The sequence below is a fragment of the Portunus trituberculatus genome, chromosome 18, assembly GCF_017591435.1.
Source record: "Portunus trituberculatus isolate SZX2019 chromosome 18, ASM1759143v1, whole genome shotgun sequence".
Classification (NCBI taxonomy): Eukaryota; Metazoa; Arthropoda; class Malacostraca; order Decapoda; family Portunidae; genus Portunus; species Portunus trituberculatus.
Window position 1 is genome coordinate 21,050,986 of NC_059272.1, and position 25,000 is coordinate 21,075,985.

The following is a 25,000-nucleotide window of genomic DNA, read 5'->3' on the forward strand; positions in this document are numbered from 1 at the left end:
GGAAGAGGAGGAGGAGGAGGAGGAGGAGGAGGAGGAGGAGGAGGAGGAGAGAAGAAGAGAGAAGAGGGTGAGAGCGAATAAAAGAGTGAATAAGGTATAATGAGAGGATGTAAAATGATTGGAGGACATAATAAGGAGAAGAAGAAGAAAGAGTAGTAGTTGTAGTAGTAATAGTAGTAGTAGTAGTAGTAGTAGTAGTAGTAGTAGTAGTAGTAGTAGAAGAAGAAGAAGAAGAAGAAGAAGAAGAAGAAGAAGAAGAAGAAGAAGAAAAAGTCTGAAAAGGAGGAGGAGGAGGAGGAGAAGCAATTCCATGGAGAAGAAATTGGGACGAAGCGAAGGAGATAAAATGCAAAGGACAATTAACTGCCGTTCTATTTAAGAGTAGGAGAAGGAGGAGGAGGAGGAGGAGGAGGAGGGGGAGGAGGAGGAGGCGTGTCAGGGGAGCTCATTGGTGATCGAAAATCCCTTAAAATGCACTTGGAAACGGCACAATCCTCTCCAATCCTCTTCAGATGCATTCCGAATCTTTCCAAATCCCACCACAGTAATTGAAACCATGATCACCCCGGGGCTAAAACACTCCCAGGCGCTTATAAAGTACCGGAATCCTTTGCCACACTGATAAAACTCAACTCAAAACACTCCAACTCCCTTAAGAACAAAGGTAAAAACGATCCAACTTCTTTATAAGCGATCAGATGCCACAAACACCGCGAGGATAGAGGATCAGGAAACTTTGAGGGATACTTTGTGCCCCACTTACTACTGCACGATACTCAAACCTTCTCTCCCTCACTCACGTAGCATCTAAGAGTACTAAGCGAGGAGGAGGAGGAGGAATGGGAGGAATACAAAGGAAGACAAACAGCAACAGACCCTTAGGTCCTTACTAGGCTGTTTGTGAAAACTATCTACTAACTACCAGTGGTAGAGACAGGACAGCAAAGCAGCCGAGGCTGGCAGGAAAAAAAGGCGAAACCATGTGATATTAAAAAATCACATGGAATTTTAGTAGAGAGTGAAAAGGAAATGTGTAATCTACGTCTGACTACTTGTGTTTGTGGGGGAAAGTGTTAACGCTTGGTGAATGTCATGTTGTGTGTGCATTGTGTACGTGGATGCACAGTGTGTATGTCGAATGGGTGGTGCGGCAGCCTTGCCTGGCGCTTTCTAGGGAGGCAGCAGTCAATCAGGCCCCAGCTCCGTTCAATCCACTGAGATAGCATACTTTCCCTGTAGGGACTCCGTACGCTGATAACCCCTTGCAACATTGATCCCTGGTACTTAGTTCCCGATGATGATCAATGGTTGACAAGGCCCTCTCCAAACACAGCCCGTCACAGGTCGAGAGTAGTAGTAGTGACCGTTCACTCTGGGCTATCTGTGCGTGTATGCAGTGTAGTGTAGTATGTATGTAAACACAGTGTGGAGTCAAAAAGGTGGTGCGGCAGCCTTGCCTGGCGCTTTCAAGAGAGGCAGCAGTCAATCAGGCCCCAGCTCCGTACAACCACTGTAAAAGTGCACTTCCCTTTAAAGGGCGCCGCACACTGTATGGTTACCCCCTGCAGCGGTGACCCCTGGTACCTTAAATCCCGATGATGGTCACCTACTGTCAGGGCTCTTGACTATCCACAGCCCTTCACAGATCGAGAGTAAAAGTAGTGACCGTTCACTCCGGGCTATCTGTGTCATGTATGGAGGGTGAGAGTAATTTAAACTAACGGGCAATTTAATTCACGATCAGAGGCCCGGGAGATAAAAGAAAAAGCGCAAATTATTCGGAAATGAATAGCGACAACCGGGGATTACATTCAAAGTATTTATCGAGGCGAACTTTGAACGTTTCGATAGTACCTGAGTTGACAACATTTGATGGCAGACCATTCCATATATTGACTATGCGATTAAAGAAAAAGTGTTTGACTTCATTTGTTACAAAACGCTTACCAACAATTTTGAAACCATTGCTTCTGGTGACATTTGACTGGTCGACTGATACGTATTTTTGAATATTCATATTTGCAAACCCATTAAAAATTTTGAAAAGCATGATAAGGTCGCCTCTTACTCTCCGTTTCTCAAGAGAAAATAAATTTAATTCCTTTAGGCGTTCCTCGTAGGATTTGTTCCGCAACCTTGGGATCATTTTGTTAATCTGCGTTGTATTTTTCTAATTTTTCAATATCTTTTTGTAATACGGTGACCAAAACTGAACATTGTATTCGAGATGTGGACGGACGAGTGAGTTATATAATGTTAATATTATTTTTCAGACTTGAAAGTGAAAGATCGTCCAATGAAACCAACTAATTTATTCGCAGTTTTGACGACTTCAGTACAGTGTTTGCTAGGCTTGAGGTCTGCTGAAACAATGACACCAAGATCTTTTCTTTGTCCACACTCGTCATTGGGATATCATTCATCTTGTATGTCGCCTGAGGATTTTGATTTCCTATGTGTAATACGTGGCATTTATCTATATTGAATTTCATTTGCCACTTGTTTGACCATTCGATGAGAGTATCTAAATCTTTTGCAAAAGTTGTCTTTGGCTTTCTGAGTCTACTCTGTTTGCAATTTTGTGTCATCTGCGAATTTTGAGAGCTTACAATTTATTCTTTCATCAATGTCGTTAATATATATAATAAAAGAATAGGTCCCAGAACTGATCCTTGAGGAACGCCACTGCTTACGTTAATCCATTCTGAAGATTTACCATTGATCACAACTCGCTGTTTACGATCAGACAACCAATCCTCGATCCACGCTGCAATGTCACCAGTTATACCATGCGCTTTTACTTTGTTGATAAGACGTTTATGTGGCACTTTGTCAAAAGCCTTTTGGAAGTCAAGATATATGACATCAACCGCTCTAGTGTTGTCGTACAAATTATATATATCATGGAAAAAGTCAAGTAAATTTGTTAGACATGACCGCTTGTTTCTAAATCCATGTTGTGATTCGTTTATTATGTTGTTACTTTCTAAGAATGCAACAACTTTATCCCTCAAAACTGTCTCCATTAATTTACCTACCACTGAAGTGAGGCTAATTGGTCGATAATTTCTAGTTTGAGACTTGTCACCTTTTTTAAAGATTGGAGTTACGTTAGCGAGTTTCCAGTCATCAGGAACTTTACGAGTGCTAAGTGATTTATTAAAGAGGATAGACAATGGTTTAACAAGTTCTTTCTTTGCCTCTTTTAGTATTCGTGGAGAAATTTTATCGGGACCAGGAGTTTTGTTTGTTTTAACTTTATTTATTGCGCTCAAAATTACATTTTCTTGGATATCGCACGTATTTAAACAGACATTATTGCTGTGATTTGGTGCAGTTGGCTGATTTTCTGAATGAGTTTCTTCAGTGAAGACTGACGCGAAGTAATTGTTTAATTTAATAGCCATTTCAATTTCGTCGTCCGTGTGTTCGCCATTGTCTAGAGCTAGCGGCCCTATTGATGAAGCTATTGCTTTTTTAGTTCTGATATAACTGAAAAACTCTTTAGGATTTGTCTTGCTACGATTGGCGATATGGAGCTCATAATTTTTCTTACTTTCCTTATAAGTTTTTAGCATTGCGTCGCAATTGGTCATGCTCAATCTTGTCTCTTTCATTGTGTGTTGTTTTGTATTTGTGGTAGGCGCGTTTTTTAGCAGAGAGACAGTTTTTTATTTCTGAATTCCACCATTTAGGTTTATAGCTGGTGATTGAGCGCCTATTTCGTAGTGGAATAGAGGATTTTACAGCTCGGTCTAGTTTAAATGTAAATATTTTCCACGCTTCATTTATACAATTTGCACTCGATAATTGGCTCCAATCGCTTTCAGACAGAATTTTTCTGAGTTTTCCAAAATTAGCTCGACGAAAGTCAGGTACTTTTTCTTTACTTACATTTGTGAGCATCTTACTTGTTTTGACATTGAATGTAATCGCCCGGTGGTCACTGGTGCTGAATTCGGAACCAACTTCTACATTAGAAATTATATTTTCATTTGTCGTTAAAATAAGGTCTAAGATATTATCACCTCTTGTTGGATGTTGTACGAGTTGATCAAGACCACTTTCTAAAAGATTATTATACAAATTTTGTCCCGAGTGTGAATTTAAAGGATCGCCCCATCTGTTAACGGCAAGATTAAAATCTCCAACAATTATGGTCTCATTTTCCGAACAAATTTCAGCTATTTGTTCATATAGTTTGTTGTCAGCTTCCTGTAGTTGTCCTGGAGGTCGGTAAATGACACCAATTACTAATTTTCGCGGTTTAGAGTTAAGTTGAACGTATGAGACATCGATATTATTTATCTTTTTGACTGGTTTCCAAAGCGGGCGAAGATCTGATTTGACATATAGGAGTACTCCACCTCCTACTCTGTGCTCTCTTTCACAGTTAAATAAATTGTAGCCCTGTAACGAAAATTCTGCTAAAAGTCTCTGTTTGAAGTGTTAATCCAGGATTCAGTCACGCCGATAATGTCGAAGTCTTCTGTGCTGACAATTTCCTCTAGATCCTCAAATTTGTTTCTTATACTGCGCGCATTAATGTAACAAAACTTTAAGCCATTACGCTCAGATGGGACAGTTTCGCTTTCATTGTTTATGTCATCCCTGTTGTTGGTGCTTGACTCACGTTTTTTTATTTATGGGCAGTTACCGCTTCATTGCTGAACCAACAGAATTTAGGTGAAGGCCATCTTTCCAAAACAGAATTTTCTGATCGTAGAAGTGGTTCCATAGATTAAGAAAATCTACCCCCTCTTCTTTGCAGAGATTACTGAGACGAGAATTAATGCTGAATGCTTTGTTGTAGAAAGAATTGGCAGCATTAATTCTGGGGAGGATACCAGAGATGATGATATTATTCGATTTTGTTTTGTATTTGTTGATCATCTTACGATATTTTTCAAGAAGGGCCTCTGATCTGGTGCTCTGTATGTCATTTGTCCCGGCGTGTATGAGGAACAATGTGTTTTCGGTTGAATCATTTGTCAGCTCATCAAATGCGCCAGTGATATCATCGATCCTACCGCCAGGAATGCAGTGTCTTTTTCTGTTTCTGGGGGCTCGCGAGCAAAACTCAACTATTTGGTTTCGGACCAGAGAATCGCCTATTAGTTTGGTGTCCTCGTCATCAATGGTTGGGTCGCTGAGAATTTCGTAACGATTTGATGTAGACAGAGGCAATGGTCGTTTTATTGTGGTTTGCTTGTTTGCACCACGTCTGATAGTGGTGAAGGTAGAGGAGGGTGTAGGAGGAGGAGGAGGAAGATAAGGGAAATGAGAAGTAGGAGGAGGAGGAGGAGGAGGAGGAGGAGGAGGAGGAGGAGGAGGAGGAGGAGGAGGAGGAGGAGGAGGAGGAGGAGGAGGAGGAGGAGGAGGAGGAGGAGGAGGAGGAGGAGGAGGAGGAGGAGGAGGAGGAGGAGGAGGAGGAGGAGGCGACAGGAGTGGAGGTGGCAGGGTGGAGGTCGCAAGGGAAGAAGAGGCAGAGGTAGAGGCACGTGAGGAGGAGGAGGAGGAGGAGGAGGTGACAGGAGTAGAGGTAGCAAGGGAAGAGGAGGCAGAGGTAGAGGCACGTGAGGAGGAGGAGGAGGAGGCGGCAGGGGAGGACAGGGCACGAGAGGAGGGAGAGGCGGAGGAGGGGAAGATGACAGTGGCGATAGAGGAGGAGGTAGAAACGGGGGAGGAAGAGGCGGAGCGAGAGGGAGTGGAGTGGGAGGAGAGTGGAGCAGAGGGAAGGAGTGGGAGAGTGAGGTCAGACTGTGGCACCACGTTATTTTCCAAGAACTGTTGTATGGCTGAAACGGTGTCCTGTATCTTGTTTATGCGAGCTGACTGTACGCAGAGCCGACAAGAGTCATTTCCTCGTATGAAATATTGTGGGGCCATCTTAGACCGACAGGTAACGCACATACGAAGATTGGAAGGCATGTTTGGTGACAAACGTGGGTAGGGGATGCAAAGGATAATTACTCAGCAGGAACTGACTAGTCCAGGTGTGCGTCTGAAGCCAGGTGTGACCTGAAGGGATTAAAAATGTGAGTGCGGTCTATATAATCCCTGGGGAATTTTATAATTACTCTAGGAATGTTGGGGAAGTGAAATCTGTTGAAATACCACTACACAACGCACAGCCTCCTCCTCCTCCTCCTCCTCCTCCTCCTCTCCTCCCTCTTCTCTTCTCTCATAGCATCAGTATTTGGGTGTATTTTGTTCTATACTCGTTTCAGCTTTCGGGGGGAGAGAGAGAGAGAGAGAGAGAGAGAGAGAGAGAGAGAGAGAGATTTTTGGGTTGGTAACTTGGTAGGCTTTCTTATGATAGATTACGATCCAAACAACCACACTCACGCACACGCACACACACACACACACACACACACACACACACACACACACACACACACACACACACACACACACACACACACACACACACACACACACACACACACACACACACACACACACACACACACACATGGCTGAGGTGCAAAGACACACACTCTCTCTCTAAGACTCTCTCTCTCTCTCTCTCTCTCTCTCTCTCTCTCTCTCTCTCTCTCTGAACAACTTTTAATTGGTTCTCACATACCAAAATCTTCAAAAACCTTCAAGAATTATAACTGCGACCTATATCCCTTCACTCTCTCTCTCTCTCTCTCTCTCTCTCTCTCTCTCTCTCTCTCTCTCTCTCTCTCTCTCTCTCTCTCTCTCTCTCTGGCCCATCTATTTAACTCTTTTCTCACCGTTTTTGCCTTTTTTTTTTTTTTTTTTTATATATACGTTATTTTCCCCCTTCCTTCTTCTTCTTCTTCTTCTTCTTCTTCTTCTTCTTCTTCTTCTTCTTCTTCTTCTTCTTGTTCTTCTTGTTCTTGTTGTTGTTGTTGTTGTTGTTGTTGTTGTTGTGTTTTTTGTTATTGTTCTTCTTTTTCTTCTTTTTCTTCTCCTCCTCCTCCTCCTCCTCCTCCTCCTCCTCCTCCTCTCCTCCTCCTCCTTCTCCTCTTCCTTCTCCTCCTCCTCCTCCTCCTCCTCCATCTCCACTGCCCTGATGATTACCCGGAAATTTCGTTGTATCACCTCCAATATTCTCTCTCTCTCTCTCTCTCTCTCTCTCTCTCTCTCTCTCTCTCTCTCTCTCTCTCTCTCTCTCTCTCGCTCAGCTTGAAAGGGCGTTATTTAGTCTCCTTTGCCCTCCCTCTCTCCTCCTCTCTCCCCTCTCTCTCTCTCTCTCTCCCCTCTGCCGCACGCTGGGTCAGTTAAAGCTGCAGTCTCGAGGGTCATGAGGTGTGTTGGACCCGCGCACTGAGGCCAAAAGGGTGCCTACTGGGCCTCGCCATCTTGTTGAGACCTTTGGTGTTTGTGTCAGTGGAGCGCCGGCCAAGGGTAGCGGAAGGAGTGAGAGGAAAGGCTGGTTGGTGGGTGGGTTGGCGGGTGGGTGATGTTTGGGAGGTGGTGGTGGTGGTGGTGGTGTTTTTGTTGTTGTTGTTGTTGTTTTGCGTTTTGTTTTGTTTTGTTCTGTTCTTTTTTATATTTGGTTTTGCTCTTTTCTTTTTCTTCTTTTTTTCTTTCTCTTGTTCTTGTTTTCCCTTTTTCTTTTTTCTTCTTTTTTTTTCTTCTTCGTCATCGTCGTCGTCGTCGTCGTCTTCTATATCTTCGTTTTTTTCTTTTCCTTCTTCTTTCTTCATTTTCTTGTTTTTCTTTTCTTTTCTTTCTTCTTCTTCTTCTTCTTCTTCTTCTTCTTCTTCTTCTTCTTCTTCTTCTTCTTCTTCTTCTTCTTCTTCTTCTTCTTCTTCTTCTTCTTCTTCTTCTTCTTCTTCTTCTTCTTCTTCTTCTTCTTCTTCTACTGGAGCGGAATGTATTTGATTTTTCGTTATATGTTGCTTATCAATCTATATTTTTGTCTATCTCTCTGTATTTCTATCTCTCTATCTATTCTGTTTATATATCTTTATCTATCCATCTCTGAATCTCTCTCTTTCTTTGTGTGTGTGTGTGTGTGTGTGTGTGTGTGTGTGTGTGTGTGTGTGTGTGTGTGTTCATGGTGTTTGTATCGCTCGCCACTGTTTGTTCTGATAATGTGTGTATTCTTTCCTGCTGGAGTCTGGGTGTTGGGGAGGGGAGGGAAGGAGGGTGGAAAGAGGACCGAGGGAGCAATGCGCTAGTGAGAAAGAAGCACTGGTACCAAGAAACGGTAACAAGGAAACGATACTGAACGAAGAAGGTTACAAGAAGAAGAAGAAGAAGAAGGTGACTGCTGTTACTACTACTACTACTACTACTACTACTACTACTACTATTATTATTATTACTACTACTACTACTACTAACAGTATTTACTAGTAGGTATGCATCACTGTTGGGTATAAACAAACGAAAAGAGATGTAGGTAGTAGTAGAATGGTATAGAAAGTTATAGAAAGTCACTTATTTATTACCCTCCAGTGAAAGAAAACGACCATTTATCTACTTACACAATCAAATCTCGCGCCACTAGTCAACCCCTAAGGCTTGATTTTCCCCCTCCCCTTCACCTATCCCCTCCCCATCCCTTCCCTACCCACTCATCACCCACCCCCAATTTTACCTCCCAATTCTTATCCCTGCTTCACTTTCCTCTTTGACATTTATAAATCACTACGAGTAATTTTATGTAGCGTTTCTAAAATATAGCAAAGTAAAGTAATTGCCGTGAAATTCATAAACAAAAAGTGATTCATTCTTTTCAACGGGGCATCTGGGAGTCACTTGGTGAGTGCGCAGGATGGTTGTGTGTTCGCGTGCGTTATGATTTCTTTCCTTTTTTTGAGATATTTGGACATTCTCTGAGCACTTCGGCAGTTCAGGAAGGAGGTGAGTGTTGCATGAGTGTTGTGTGTCCCTGGGAGCAAGATAGAAGGTGGGAGAAGGGTGTTTTTTTAGGTAATTATGTAGTGGCCGGGGTTTGTACGAGTGGCAGAAATGGCGGGAAATTTGAGTGACTGGGAATATTTATGGCGAGCGATTATGATTATTCCTCTTCGTTCTTTGTCATTTTCATCGCTAGTTAGTCCTTTGTCGTGAGGTTAATGGGCGCTGTGTTGTTGCTGCGTGGTGTGGGGGCTTTCTTCTCAGGCCATCGTTAATGATGTATAGTTGTTGTTGCTATTATTGTTATTGTTGTGAAAGCTACGAAGATATTAAGATTCTGATGAGCCCTTGTAATATATGTAGACGAATAGACTCAATGCTACTACGTGAAGCTCCTGAAATATTATAGTTAGGAGGATGGATTAGCTTGGTTTAGGCTATGTTAAGTTAGATTAGGCTGCATTACATTAGCTTATGTTTTATTAAGTTAGGTTATGCTGGATCAAGTTACATTATGTTAGGCTAATTAGGTAAACTTCGGCTATGTTAAGATGGGTTAGGATGGATTAGGTTACAGTAGGTTAGGGTTGGGCTGGGTTAGGTTATGCTAGGCTTAACTTTTGCTTAGGTTACATGAAGTTAGGTTAAGTTGAAAAGTTAAGCTAGATTAGGATAGTTTAGGATAAGTTAGGTTAGGAAGCCAATTTTCATTTCTTTTACCTCCTGCACCCACACACCCAAGAGCACCACAAGTTACCACGTCAGTCGGGAATAGAGAGCGAGGAAGAGGGAAGCTGGCCTGGGAGTGGGGAGAGCGTCTGTAAAGGAAACACACTCATGGTTGTTTAGCTTCATGTTTCACTGCTTGTTACTGGTCACAGGTAATTGCCTTGTTATTGCTCCTCGCCTTTCTTCCCTTCCTCTCTCCCTTTCCACTCTTCCCTCTCTCTCCCGCCCTCCCTTGCGCTTTGTACTGGTCTCTCCCATTACTAAAGGTTGCAGGGGCTGTCCTATCGTTTTTCGTGGATAAAACCTTAACAGAGCGTGGGACAAGGATACTGTTTTGGGAGTGAATGTTTGAGGCTGATCTAATTGTTGAAAATATGCTTTGGTACTATATTGAGATAACGAAGGCAATTATAAGAGTAAATTTAGGGTAAACTTTGTACATATTTATATGCGCTGTCAGGGAGACGATAGATAGTTACTCTCGCCCACTCATCTGTTCCTGCCGTTGATGTAACTTTTAACTATGACTCATATTCTCAAACATTCTGCGTTTTACCTCCACTATTTTAACAGGCTTTATCTAAATTTACGTGAGTTTTCAAGGAGTTTTTTTTTTACGGTTCTAGGGGCAGATTGACAAGATTTCTATGTTATTAACTGGAGAAATAGTCTTGAAAACCTCTCCAATCATCTCTGTGGCCTTGGAAAATAATCGAACAGAGAGCAAAGCGTTTCTGAATAGGGACTTATGACCTAAGAGTAATCAACCATCCAGCCGGCAATTCCTTCTTTTTGTCAGTGAGATCGGGGTCTGACACATTCACCTTTGACAAACTAGCATCCTGATCCCATGTTTTATTAAGATTTTATTGCCGATAGTTAACCCCTTGAGTACCATGAGGCGTTTCCATATTCATTCTACTTACTGTTTGGTGATTTTATACAGCTTCAGAGACTTATGTGGGGGATTGAAATAGTGAAGACTGTGGCCATTATTCTTCTGATCTCTAGAAACCTTTCCTAATGTAAATATAATAGTTTAATTGTATTCAAATCTTCAGGAAAAATTGTGTCCCAGTACTGATGGGGTTAAATCGAATAATAAAATGGGGAAAAGTGCAAATAGAAATGGAAATAAAAAAATACGGAATAAAGCCAAAAGTAAAATAGGAAAATACAAACAGAAGCGAGAAAATACCGTGAAAATTAAATAGGGAAACGGCAAAAGAGAATGAAAAAAAATAAAAATGGAAAAATACAAACAGTATATACAAAATGAAATAGTAAAGAAAAGAAACAATAGAACAAAAATAATGCAATTGAAAAAATACAGAATGAAAATGAAATTGGGAAAATACAACTTAAAATAAACCAAATAAATATAGAAAAGTTGGAAAAGCGAAAAGATATTCCTCTGTGAAGTCAGGAGGGTGGCGGGGGAGGCGGCTTATGGCGGAGTGTTCGGAGTGTGTCAGTAGAAAGGATTACGTGTGAGTTTTTAGTGCATTTTGGTGAAAGATATTGACGTTTGCAGTAAAGTAGAAGTAGTAGTAGTAGTAGTAGTAGTAGTAGTAGAAGCAGTAGTAACTTCTCATTCCCTTAAATAGATTAGAAGTCGATTTTCTACAACTTTGTTTAATATTCTACTACTATCTACATCTCTTTTCGTTTGTTTATTCCGATACTTCTATTGACAGATTCCTATGATTTTTATATGTAGCAAAAACTCTCATACGAACCAATCTCCTATGTCTGTACAATTTTAAAATTTTGGCAACATATCCTTTATTTTAAAAAGACTTTGTTTCAGTCACGCGGGTTTTTAAGGGAGGTGTGATGGTTCTATTAACAGGTTAACATGATATGTACCTTATCAAAAGCAAAAATACTCTTACCAACAAATTTTTTGCTATTGATACGGTAGAAATCATGTTAATCTGTCAATGAAACCATGAAACTACCCTTAAAAAACCGTTTTACTGAAACAAGAGTCTTTTAGAAATACAACTTATGTGGCAACTATTTTTCAAAATCCACAGTTATGAGGATCTTTGTTAGTAAGAGTGTTTTTGCTTTTCATAAGGGAGATATCATGTTAATCTGTCAATAGAACCATCAAACTTCCTTTAAAAACCCATGTGACTGAAACAAGAGTCTTTTTGAAATATAGGTTACGTTGCCACAATTTTCAAAGTCCATAGATATGAGGAGCTTGGTTCTTATGAATGTTTTTGCTATATATAAAGTTGAAATTATATGAATCTGTCAATAGAACAATCAAAATATCCTTAGAAAACCGTGTAAATGAAACGAGAGTCTTTTAAAAATATAGGTTATGTGGCCACTATTTTTCAAAGTCCACAGACATGAGAAATCTTTTTCGTAGGAGTTTTTATGCTATTGATAAAGTAGATATCATGTTAATCCGTCAATAAAACCATCAAACTACCCTTAAAAACCCGTGTGACTGAAACAAGACTTGGAAATGTATGTTGTGTGGCCACTATTTTTCAAAGTTCACAGAGATGATAAATTTGATCCGTAAAAGTGTTTTTGCTATTGATACGGTAGAAATCTTGTTAATCTGTCAATGGAACCATGAAACTACCCTAAACAAAACGTGTTACTGAGAAAAGAGTCTTTTAGAAATACAACTTATGTGGTCACTATTTTTCAAAGTCTACAGTTATGAGGAACTTTGTTGGTAAGAGTATTTTTGCTTTTGATAAGGTACATATCATGTTAACCTGTTAATAGAACCATCACACCTCCCTTAAAAATCCGCGTGACTGAAACAAGAGTCTTTTTAAAATATTGGATATGTTGCCAAATTTTTTAATTGTACAGACATGAGGAGCTTGGTTCGTATGAGAGTTTTTGCTACATATAAAGTAGAAATGATAGGAATGTATCAATAGAACTTGAGAGAGAGAGAGAGAGAGAGAGAGAGAGAGAGAGAGAGAGAGAGAGAGAGAAACTGACAGGAATAGTAAAAAAAATAACTACTTTCACTTCCCACTACCAAACACACACACACACACACACACACACACACACACACACACACACACACACACACACACACACACACACACACACACACACACACACACACACAGTCAACTTTTCGCACCCGTAATGGGGGACAGCAAGCGTGGGGTAGGGCGAGGGGGTTCCCAGGTGTACATGTAATTAATTAAGGCTCGCAGGTAAGGTAAGGGGAGACTCCGTGTATTCCGGACAGGTGCGATGAAAGCTGCTCTATAGATCCCCGCAGGTACACACAACACTTGCCGGATTAATTTGCTTACCTGTGTGTGTGTGTGTGTGTGTGTGTGTGTGTGTGTGTGTGTGTGTGTGTGTGTGATGGGGTGTGTCACTGGTTCGTTCGTTTGTTCTCTCTCTCTCTCTCTCTCTCTCTCTCTCTCTCTCTCTCTCTCTCTCTCTCTCTCTCTCTCTCTCTCTCTCTCTCTCTCTCTCTCGGTAATAAACGTTATTTTATTATTACCGCAGCTGTTCTTATTTTGGCACCAAAATTTTAAGATGGCTTGAGAAATTACTTCTACAACTACTACTACTACTACTACTACTACTACTACTACTACTACTACTACTACTACTACTACTACTACTACTACTACTACTACCACTACCATGATTTAACCTTACATAATGCTCAGTTATTCATAATATCCTCCTCCTCCTCCTCCTCCTCCTCCTCCTCCTCCTCCTCCTCCGTCTTGCTTTTTCCTCGGCGTAATGGTGAGGCTTGCCAGACATTCGTACAGCAAGGGAGCGAGCCACGTAATGCCTTAAGGAGCCACACGTGTTGCCTCGCGCCTCTGTCTGTCTTAGTAGTTTTCTGGTCCTCTCCGTCCTCTTGTCTGACTGCTCCTGCGTGTTTATTTATTTTATTTGATTTTACTTCATTTTATTATTTGTTTATTTATTTATTTATTATTATTATATATTTATTTATTTATTTTTTTTTTTTTTGTGTGTGTGCTTACTGCTTGCTTCCGGTTGTTGTTGTTGTTGTTGTTGTTGTTGTTTTCTTTCTTTTTTTTGTCGGGGAGGGGAGGTGATAGTATTGGTGGTGTCCTTGTCCTCCTTTTCCTCCTCTTCTTCCTTCTCGTATTACTATGACTAATACTAATGTTACCACCACCACCACCACCACCACCACCACGTCAATCTAAGAGAGACGCATAAACAACACACACACACACACACACACACACACACAACTAGAGAAAAAAACACACACACACACACACACACACACACACAACTAGAGAAAAAAAATGTGCCAATAATTATTCCTATAGTTACAAATCACCCACGAAATTAATAAATGATGATAATGATAATAAACACCAAAACAAACATTACGATAAGAAGATATACGAAGCAAACATCCTCCAATGCCCCACTCCGTCCCACTCCATCCCACTCTATCCCACTCCACTCTTCACTAACACTCAGATGCTCCACTCCGTCCCGACCCACTCCGTCCCACTCCACCTTCTCCACTAACACCCTCAGATGCCCCACTCCTCTCCCACTCTACTCCACTCCCACTCCACCCTCTCCACTAACACCCTCAGATGCCCCACTCCGCTCCCACTCCACCCCTCTCCACCAACACCCTCAGACGCGACACTCCGCTCCCACTCCTCTTCACTCCAGCGCAACTTCCGGAGGCGTTGATGTCACGGCGGCAATGAGTGAGTGAGTGTGAGTGAAGCGTTTTGCCTGTGCGTGAGTCTGCCTGAGTGTGTGTGTGTGTGTGTGTGTGTGTGTGTGTGTGTGTGTGTGTGTGTACGTGTTTGTGTGTGTGTGTGTGAGTGCGCCGCGTCACTGCAACACAACATTCAACATTCAGCATTCCCCGTCAGATTACTCGCTAACATTCGGCTCTTCACATTTTGGGAGTGTGTGGGGACGAGGAGCAGGGTGAGGCGGGGCGGGATAAACACTAAAAGCAAAGCGATGTCGCGACGCCCAACGCTGGCAGAAATACTGGTAATGCCGGAAGTGGCTGATCCGTACTGGCTTTGTCGCTACACCAGGGCGCCCAAGGGAGTGTGCACGGCGTGAGTAAGAGTGTACGAATGATTGGACAACGGGCTGAGTATGCTAGTGATTGGTGATAGTGTGAAACAGTTTGCTCTCTCACCACTACAATCTTCCAAAGCCATAGAATCAAGTAACCTTATTTTCAAGACAGTTTCTCCTTTTTAATTGTCCAAAAAACCTGATAATCAATCAACAGAACCAAAGCAACGGCTTAAAACACGAGTATCTTCAACTAGACCCTTTGGAAAGTAGTGATGGTGAGAGAACAAAGCGTTTCAGAATACAGGCCACAGATGAGTGAGTGTTGGGGATGATTTGGCAGCAAGGGAGTGGTGTACGGCGTGAATGGGCAGCAGTGGGAGTGATTGGTGAGTGCTGGGAGTGATTGGATAACGAATGTAAGAGTGATAAGCAAGATAACAATTTAAGTTGGTCCGTGGTGTGAACTGTCCTCAAGTTAAATTAAATATTGTGTTGTGTGTATTGAGTGTGTCATTTGGAAAGATGCAATGCCGCTGATGTTCTAAGAGGAGCGGGGTATACTGGAGTGGTTTGTTTAAATCCTCTAGTTGAAATCCTCCAGTGTTGCTTCACTCTACCTGTAAAAATTCTCTTAATGTTATTCTAATGAAGTCACGAGTGTCTCCAGCAAACAGAGACTTAGCACGATGGGCGTCATGTAACAGACGAGTGAATAATAAAAAAAATATTCAGTTTTTTTTTTTTTTTTTTTTTTTTTTTTTTTTTTTTTTTTTGCTTCCTTCCACTTTTGTCTCTTCTTTCATCTCTCATCTCACCTCTCCTCTCCTCATTTTGTTATCCTCTCTTTTCTCCAGTACTTTTCTCTCACCACATCTCCACTAACATCTCTACTCATCACTACTCCTTTCCTTATCCTCCTCCTTTTCATGTCTGCAATTAGAGCGACGAGGAATCCGTGACGCGTGTCCATATTCATTCTGCTTACTATTTGATGTTTTACACAGCTTCAGAACTTTACGTGGGGGACTAAAATAGTGAAGACTGTGGCTAGTAATCTTCCGACCTCCATGAACCTTTCCTAATGTCAATAAAATGGTCTAATCGTTAACAAATCTCAAGGTGAAAATGTATCCTGGTGTTGAAGGGTTTAAGCAGAAATAGCCTTTCAAATAATCAGTTCGGTTTAGCAGCTCATTAAGGAATGCTAAAACAATCCAGGACTTTATGACTTAATTTGTCCTTTTCTCAGCTTCTGTTCACTCTAATTGAGCAGCAAATAAGAGAAGAGATCAGTTTATTTCAGCAAGACAGCGATCAGCCTTGGAAGTCGAGAAGTAAATAGGATACTGAGTAATCGCATATTTACGTGCAATGGCAGCCTGGAAAGTTATGAGTCGATATAGTAAATTCAAAAGCGATCAACGTAATACAGTGAAGCAGAGATTAGTGTAGCAAGATTATAATACAAACTTGCTGTGAATGTGCTGCCCTTCTTGTATTCATTCTCTCCATTACACGAGACAGATTTTTCAGGGGTAGTTTTCTTTTATGGCATTCAGAAACCTTTAGAGTTCTCGTATTTATAATTTGGAATCTATTCTTTCCTTTAGTCAGAGAAGTAAAACTGTCGGTATTAATATCCTGTATTCAAAACCTTTCCCTTGTCACCTTTCCAGTTTCAGTATCAGAGAGAGAGAGAGAGAGAGAGAGAGAGAGAGAGAGAGAGACAAAAAAAGCTCTCTTCGTCATATCTAGAATTTCGTGGCACTCTTACAATTTAATCTGAACTGCTAGTGTGCTGCATGACACATCACACACGCTGCCAGTCTGTACGCCCAACACACTCTCTCTCTCTCTCTCTCTCTCTCTCTCTCTCTCTCTCTCTCTCTCTCTCTCTCTCTCTCTCTCTCTCTCTCTCTCTCCTCTCTCTCCTCTCTCTCTCCTCCCTCTCCTCTCCACTCTCTCCTCTCCTCTCCTCTCCTACTCTGCAAATTCACGCTTCCTTCATCTCTTTTTAAATTTGCCTTCCCAGTCTCAAAAATTTATCTAGCGCCTCCTTCTGTCTCTCCCTCATAGTGCCTCCTCTTCCTTGACATGCAGGGGAGGAGGAGCAGGAAAGAAGGTCGTGAGGGTTGAGGAGAAGGATTGTGGGGTGTGGAGGGAGGTGTGTTGGTGGAGGGTGAGTGGTGATGTTAGTGGTGGAAGTATTGGTAACGTGGAAGTTTTGGCAGTATAGAGTGAAGATTGTGTGGATTGGAGTGGAGAGGAGAGAAGAGTGGAGGAAAGAGGATAGTGGGATTAGGAAGGAGGGGAAAGGGTAGTATAGATAGGAGTGGAGGAGGACGATGGTGGATGGACGGTGGATTAGGATTGGAAGGTGGAAAAAAAAAGAGTTAATGTGAGAGAAGAGAGGATGTGGAAAGGGGAGATAGGATGAGAAGAGAATGAAGGATTGGTGTTAGAGTGAAGATGGAGATAGTGGTGGGAATAAGGTACAAGAGGGGAGAATGAGTGAGGGAAGGAGGGAAGAAGAAAGGAGCATGTTTACTTTCCTCTCCTCTTTTCGTCTCTTCTCTTCTCTTCTCTTCTCTTCTCTTTTCTCCTCTCCTTTCCTCTTCCCTCTTTTCTCTTCCTTTCCTTTTCCTTCCCTTCCCTTTCCTCCTTTTCCCTTCTCTCCTCTTCTTTTCCCGTCTCTCCTCTTCTTTTCCCTTCCCTTCCCTTCCCTTCCCTTCCCTTCTCTTCTCTTCTCGCGCGGTGCAAAAGACGTGCATAACAGCTGACAGAAGCAGGTAATGTTGTTTTGAAGCGACACACTGCTCCCTCCTTCTTACAGCTGCATGTGTGTGGCTGTCTTCTTCTTCTCCTCCTCCTCCTCCTCCTCCTCCTCCTCCTCCTCCTCCTCCTCCTCCTCCTCCTCCTCCTCCTCCTCCTCCTCTATTTACTTCCTGTCTTCTATTTCCTTCTCTTGCTTCACACTTTTTTTTATATTTTCTTTTGTCTCTCTGCTTACCTCTCTTCTTTCATCTCCTCTCTTCTCACCTCTCCTCCTCCTCCTCTCTTCTCTCCTCTCCTCATTTTATCATCCTCCCTCCTTTCTCCTATGCCCTTCTTTCATCTCATCACTAGCTCTTCCTTTACTTATTTTTCTCTTCGTCATCCTTCTCATCATCCTTCACCTTCTGCTACTTCTGCTGCTGCTTCTTCTGTCTCATCTCCCGCTCTTTCTCCTCTTCCTCATGCTGGTCTTGGCTGTGCTTCCTATTTATCACGTATTAAACCTGCACAGGGACACAGGAACGCTGGTCTTCCTCCCTGAACGGCTTAATTTCCAATGGAGCAGACGTAATATTAACGAGCCGGCAAGCGAAAGCCAGGACACACAGAGAGAGAGAGAGAGGAGAGGGAGAGGGAGAGGGGATGTTTTTTTTTATTCTGTCTCTGCCTCTCTCACTTTCTCTCTTTCGCAATATTGTTTGAAAGGCTGTGACCACGTATGATTCTCTCTCTCTCTCTCTCTCTCTCTCTCTCTCTCTCTCTCTCTCTCTCTCTCTCTCTCTCTCTCTCTCTCTCTCTCTCTCTCTCTCTCTCTCTCTCTCTCTCTCTCTCTCTCTCTCTCTCTCTCTCTCTCTCTCTCTCTCTCTCTCTCTCTCTCTCTCTCTGTTGTGAATAAGACACAAAGAACAAGGGAGTGAGAGTAGGCTGATTGCATTCTGGTTGCGACGCCCCACCTTCCTTGAGAGAGAGAGAGAGAGAGAGAGAGAGAGAGACCTTTAGAGTAACGAGTTCCCAAGATGGATTCGCTCGGCTTAAAGGTTTTTTTTACTCTCTCTCTCTCTCTCTCTCTCTCTCTCTCTCTCTCTCTCTCTCTCTCTCTCTCTCTCTCTCTCTCTCTCTCTCTCTCTCTCTGCAGAAATAGGATAAGTTTTGTTTCTTTCCAAATACAAGTAGCTTATTGTTTTATTGTGCCTCGTGTGTGTGTTTGTGTGTGTGTGTGTGTGTGTGTGTGTGTGTGTGTGTGTGTGTGTGTGTGTGTGTGTGTGTGTGTGTGTGTTAGTAATTCTTATTTTCGTGCATTATAGAAAATTGGTTTATATATTTTCTCATCGTCCTTTTCTTCTTCCTCATCATTTTCCTTTTCCTCTTTCTCTTTTTCCTCTAACTTTTCCTCTTCCTCTTCCTTTTCCTTTTCCTCTTCTTCCTCTTCCTTTTCCTCTCTCTCTCTCCCTCTCCCTCTCCTTCTCCATCTCCATCTCCGTCCTCCTCCTCCTCCTCCTCCTCCTCCTCCTCCTCCTCCTCCTCCTCCTCCTCCTCCTCCTCCTCCTCCTCCTCCTCCTCCTCCTCCTCCTCCATCACATTTCACACTTTGACAAGAAAACAACAACAACAACAACAATTACTACTATTACTTTTACTACTACTACTACTACTACTACTACTACTACTACTACTACTACTACTACTACTACTACTACTACTACTACTACTACTACTACTACTACCACACAAAAAACAAAACAAAAACTCATCACACTTACCCACATCAAGACTTGGCACTTCTTTCACCACATTGGTCACCACACCCACGGCAGGCGCCACGGAGGCCAGCACCAGCCACGCCCACGCCCATACGCCGCCCACGCTGCCGCCCACACTCTCAGCCACCCCGCCCACCGCCCACCACAGCCAGGCTCCAACTGCAGAGGTCATGAGGATGGAGGTGGAGGTTTGGTGGAAGACTTGAGCTTGTGGATGCGTTGGAGTAGTTATAAGAGGTGAATTTCGTGTGTGTGTGGGTGTATGTGGGTACTAGTGCATGTGGATGACTGTGGGTACTTGAGTTTGTGGTAGTGTGGCGTTGGAAGTCTGCATGAGTGTGGCGGATGAGTCAGGGTGGGTAAGATGAGTGACTGAAATGGGTGTGTGAATAAGAGACCAGGTGGAGGAGCTGTGATGGAGACTAAGGTAGATATGAGGTGGAGATGAGTGTGTGAATAAAAGACCAGGTGGAGGAGACTAAGGCAGGTATGAGGTGGAGATGAGTGAAGGAGTAACAAGGATATGCAAGAGACAAGTGGTGGTGAGGGGATGAGAAAGAGAAGAGAAGGAGGAAAAGAGGAGAGTAAAAGTGATGAGTAGGGAGACGAGGAGACGAACAGTAGTGGTGAGGTAAATAATAGTAGTGATGATAGTAATAGTGATAAATGGGGGAGTAAATAAGAATGAGTGATGAGACAGAAATAAAAATAAGACAAGAATGAAAAGAAAGTGAAAGACACAGATAGAGAGAGAGAGAGAGAGAGAGAGAGAGAGAGAGAGAGAGAGAGAGAGAGAGAGAGAGAGAGAGAGTTAGAGAGTGATGTGAAGGAAAGGTCAAGTGAAACAAAAAAAACAAGAAAAAGTGAATGAGAATGAGTGATTAGAATGAGTAGGAGGAGGCGGAGGAGAGGAAGGGAGGGAAAGGTGAGAGAGAAAGAGACAGTGTGTGTGTGTGTGTGTGTGTGTGTGTGTGTGTGTGTGTGTGTGTGTGTGTGTGTGAACCAGAGAGGCAGAAATGAAGAAAAATAAATAACTGATGATAAAAGAGGGGATAACAGAGAGGAGGTGTCTGGTGTGGTGTGGTGTGGAGTGGAGTGGCGTCCCGCAAGGCTACACTGGAACCACTGCCGTTTCCTCGAGCACTCCTTCACGCCTCTGGGAGTTAGGAACGGGCTGTGGTGGCCGCTTCATGGTGGTGAGGGTAGTGGCGGCGGTGGTGGTGGTGGTGGTGGTGGATGTGACGCTTTTCTCTCGCTTCAAAAAAACTGAAACAAGAAAAAAAATGGAGTTAGTTTCTTTTTATCATATTTTCCTCCTCCTCCTCCTCCTCCTCCTCCTCCTCCTCCTCCTCCTCCTCCTCCTCCTCCTCCTCCTCTTCCTGCTGCTGCTCCTCTTTCTCCGTCTAATCTTCACGCAAACTTCTCTATAATTGGATTTCCAAGGAACAGGTAACCACATTGTTTTAGTTTACCCTGAAATGTTCCCGTTTTCTGTGGTTCGGTGTTTCGCTTCTCACTTTTGTTAATGCATGTATACACTTCTTTTTTTCTTTCTTTTTCTTTTTTTGGCGGGTGATTAAAGAGAAGGGGAGAGAGAGAGAGAGAGAGAGAGGATGAGGGGAGGATGTGTTCAAGGAAGAGAGAGAAAAGAGAAAGAGATAGAAAGAGTTTTGATTGTAAAAATGAAAAACGTTTTAAGGAATAAGAAAAAGGAAAGGAGAAAATTCCATGATTCCATTAGCAGTACAAGGAGTGAGAGAGAGAGAGAGAGAGAGAGAGAGAGAGAGAGAGAGAGAGAGAGAGAGAAGCCTCAGTTATAATATCCCTGAAAGATTTTTAAGATTTTAGTGCGTGGGAACCTACCAAGAGAGAGAGAGAGAGAGAGAGAGAGAAAAAAAAATGACGATGTGAACAGACAAGCACATAACCAAACTTATACTAAGATAGAAAAAAAAAAAACAGATAGACAAACAAACAGACAGAGACAGACAGACAGACAGATAGACAGGCAGACAGACAGACAGACACAGGTAAAGATGGCGTGCTTTCAGATTTAAGGTAGTAATTAATTAACGACATCTGGTCCACTTCCTTTCAGTCAGTTAGTTCAATGACCATTTCGTTTTCATTTCCACATTTTATTTTTCTGCCTTCTCATTTCTTCTCATTTCTTCTTTTCTTTTTCTTTTTTTTCTCTTTTTACATTCCTTCGTAATATCTTCCACCTCTTTTCAACTTCTTTTCATTTGTTTATTTTTTATCTTTCTGTTCGATTGTGTGTGTGTGTGTGTGTGTGTGTGTGTGTGTGTGTGTGTGTGTGTGTGTGTGTGTGTGTGTGTGTGTGTGTGTGTGTGTGTTTATCGACTTAACTTTTCTCTTTTTCCTCCACATTTCTCTCCTCTCCCTCCCTTCCTCCCCTTCATCCTCCTCTCTCTCCCTCTCTCCCTCTCCCTCTCTCCCTCTTATCTCAATCTACTGCTCATTGACTTCCATTCTCTCTTTCTGTTTCTCCTCTTCCACCTTCGTTTTCCTCCCTCTCTCCTCTCCCTCTCTTCCTTCCCCAGTCTCCACCAACCCCCTCTAGTGACCCAATATATTTTCATCTCTCTCTCTCTCTCTCTCTCTCTCTCTCTCTCTCTCTCTCTCTCTCTCTCTCTCTCTCTCTCTCTCTCTCTCTCTCTCTCTCTCTCTCTCTCTCTCTCTCTCTCTCTCTCTCTCTAATAAATCCTTTTCAGTTTCAATGAGATTACTTGACAAAATGAGGCTTAGAGAGAGAGAGAGAGAGAGAGAGAGAGAGAGAGAGAGAGAGAGAGAGAGAGAGAGAGAGTTTTGCATTAATATAGGAGAGATGAAAGTTAAAAGCATTCAAATGAGATGTAATAAAGTAGAGGAAGGCAAACAGACAGACAGACAGACAGACAGACAGACAAGCACCAAAGTAAATGAAGCCATCCAAGTCTCTTCTCACGCACATACTTCCCTTCCTCCTCCTCCTCCTCCTCCTCCTCCTCCTCCTCCTCCTCCTCCTCCTCCTCCTCCTCCTCCTCCTCTTCCCTTCATTCATAGTAATTTTTTCCTGCATCAGAACCGCACTTTAGCCTTCTTTAACACTCTCTCTCTCTCTCTCTCTCTCTCTCTCTCTCTCTCTCTCTCTCTCTCTCTCTCTCTCTCTCTCTCTCTCTCTCTCTCTCTCTCTCTCTCTCTCTCTCTCTCTCTCTCTCTCTCTCTCTCTCTCTCTCTCTCTTTAACTTCCTTTTGTCTCTTTGATGTGTTGTTGTTTTTTTGTACTTTTATATATATTTAATTAAGTTATTTATGTACTTATTTATTTATTTGTTTATATATAGGTTGAGATTCATGCATACATACACTCATACATACATAGTACATGCATATTTAACCCCTTCAGTGCTGGAATACATATTTACCACGATATTTGTGTACCATTAAAACATTTTATTGACATTAGAAAGATAAATGGATACAGTCTTCACTATTTTTAAACCCACCCCACATAATTTTCTGAGGCTGTACAAAATCACTAAATAGGAAGCAGAATGAATATGGAAACGCAGCATGGTACTGAAGGGGTTAAGTCTCACGCTTAATTTGCATACAGCGTGGGAATCTGTAATGCTTAACCTCCTCAATAGCATGACACGTTTTCATCTTAATTCCGTTTACTATTTTGGTGATTTTATGCACCTCCCGAAACTCATGTAAGGATTGAAATAGTCAAGACTCTAGCCATTAATCTTCTGACCTTCATAGACCCTTGCTAGTGTCAATGAAATCGTCTAATCATACCCAAAACTCACTGGAAAAATGCGTCCCAATACTGCAGCGTTTAATCGCCAAATTGTACCGTCGCCAGAGGGGGAAAAAAGAAGTGTGTGTGTGTGTGTGTGTGTGTGTGTGTGTGTGTGTGTGTGTGTGTGTGTGTGTGTGTGTGTGTGTGTGTGTGTGTGTGTGTGTGTGTGTGCATCAAATTAATCGCCTAGAGTGACTTTCCGTACACACACACACACACACACACACACACACACACACACACACACACACACACAGTAGTGTAGTGGTTAGCACGCTCGATTCACAATCGAGAGGCCTGGGTTCGAATCCCGGTAAGTGACGAGGCAAATGGGCAAGCCTCTTAATGTGTGGCCCCTGTTCACCTAGCAGTAAATAGGTACGGGATGTAACTCGAGGGGTTGTGGCCTCGCTTTCCCGGTGTGTGGAGTGTGCTGTGATCTCAGTCTTACCCGAAGATCGGTCTATGAGCTCTGAGCTCGCTCCGTAATGTGGAAGACTGGCTGGGTGACCAGCAGGCGACCGAGATGAATTTTTCTCTCTCTCTCTCTCTCTCTCTCTCTCTCTCTCTCTCTCTCTCTCTCTCTCTCTCTCTCTCTCTCTCTCTCTCTCTCTCTCTCTCTCTCTCTCTCTCTCTCTCTCTCTCTCGATACGCAGGCTCCCCAAGGCTTAGGGTGAGAGAGAGAGAGAGAGAGAGAGAGAGAGAGATACCTACTTGTACGTGTGTGTGTTTCTATTCCTCTCCCTCCGTCTGTTCGTCCGACAATAGGAGAAATAAAGAAGGAAGAGGCAGAAGAGAGAATAAAAGTATGTAAGAGATGGCGAAGAAGAGAGAAAAAATGAAAAAAAGAAAAAAAAAAGAAATGGAATAGAAGTCGAGGAAGTTTAAAGGAGAGGAGAGGAGAGAGCATAAAGGAAAGGAAAGTTTTGTGTGGTATGAGAAAGAGGAGGAGGAGGAGGAGGAGGAGGAGGAGGAGGAGGAGGAGGAGGAGGAGGAGGAGGAGGAGGAGGATGGAAGGAAGGAAATAAAGGACAGAAGAAAAAAGGAAGAAAAGTGACTCAGAGACAAGAAAATGAAGACAGGAAGTACTCATGAAGTGGAGGAAAGAATGAGAGAGAGAGAGAGAGAGAGAGAGAGAGAGAGAGAGAGAGAGAGAGAGAGAGAGAGAGAGAGAGAGAGAGAGTTACTTCATGCAAAGTCTAAGTAGCTTACATTTTTCTCCTCACTTTTGAACTCTCTCTCTCTCTCTCTCTCTCTCTCTCTCTCTCTCTCTCTCTCTCTCTCTCTCTCTCTCTGTCAAAGTTCGAGTCACATTTGATACTTCATAAATATATATCGGAGAGAGAGAGAGAGAGAGAGAGAGAGAGAGAGAGAGAGAGAGAGAGAGAGAGAGAGAGAGAGAGTTGCATGACTATATTTCTTCCTTTCTCTCTCTCTCTCTCTCTCTCTCTCTCTCTCTCTCTCTCTCTCTCTCTCTCTCTCTCTCTCTCTCTCTCTCTCTCTCTCTCTCTCTCTCTCTCTCTCGTCCCTCCCTCATACAAACAAAGAAAAGAGGAAAAGAGGAGGAGGAGGAAGGAAAAGGTAGGAGTCTGTGGTGGCGGAGGCAGAGAGAGAGAGAGAGAGAGAGAGAGAGAGAGAGAGAGAGAGAGAGAGAGAGAGAGAGAGAGAGAGAGAGAGAGAGAGAGAGAAACCATGCACACACACACACACACACACACACACACACACACACACACACACACACACACTGTACCCTTTTCCCCATAGAATCGTTATCAGGGGGACACAGGCACGCTACCTTGTTCTGCACTGTCCGTGGTGTGTGTGTGTGTGTGTGTGTGTGTGTGTGTGTGTGTGTGTGTGTGTGTGTGTTATGTGCGGGGATATCCGTGCGAGGAGTCATTAGATATATATTAAGAGAGAGAGAGAGAGAGAGAGAGAGAGAGAGAGAGAGAGAGAGAGAGAGAGAGAGAGAGAGAGCAAATAAGGCATGACCAAGAAGCATGAAAATGGAGGA

General features: G+C 42.7%; 1 pseudogene; it reads right to left on the minus strand.

Moving 5' to 3' along the window:
• The window catches only part of LOC123505759, a 390,503-nt pseudogene that overhangs the window by 200,782 nt on the left and 164,721 nt on the right, over positions 1–25,000 (minus strand).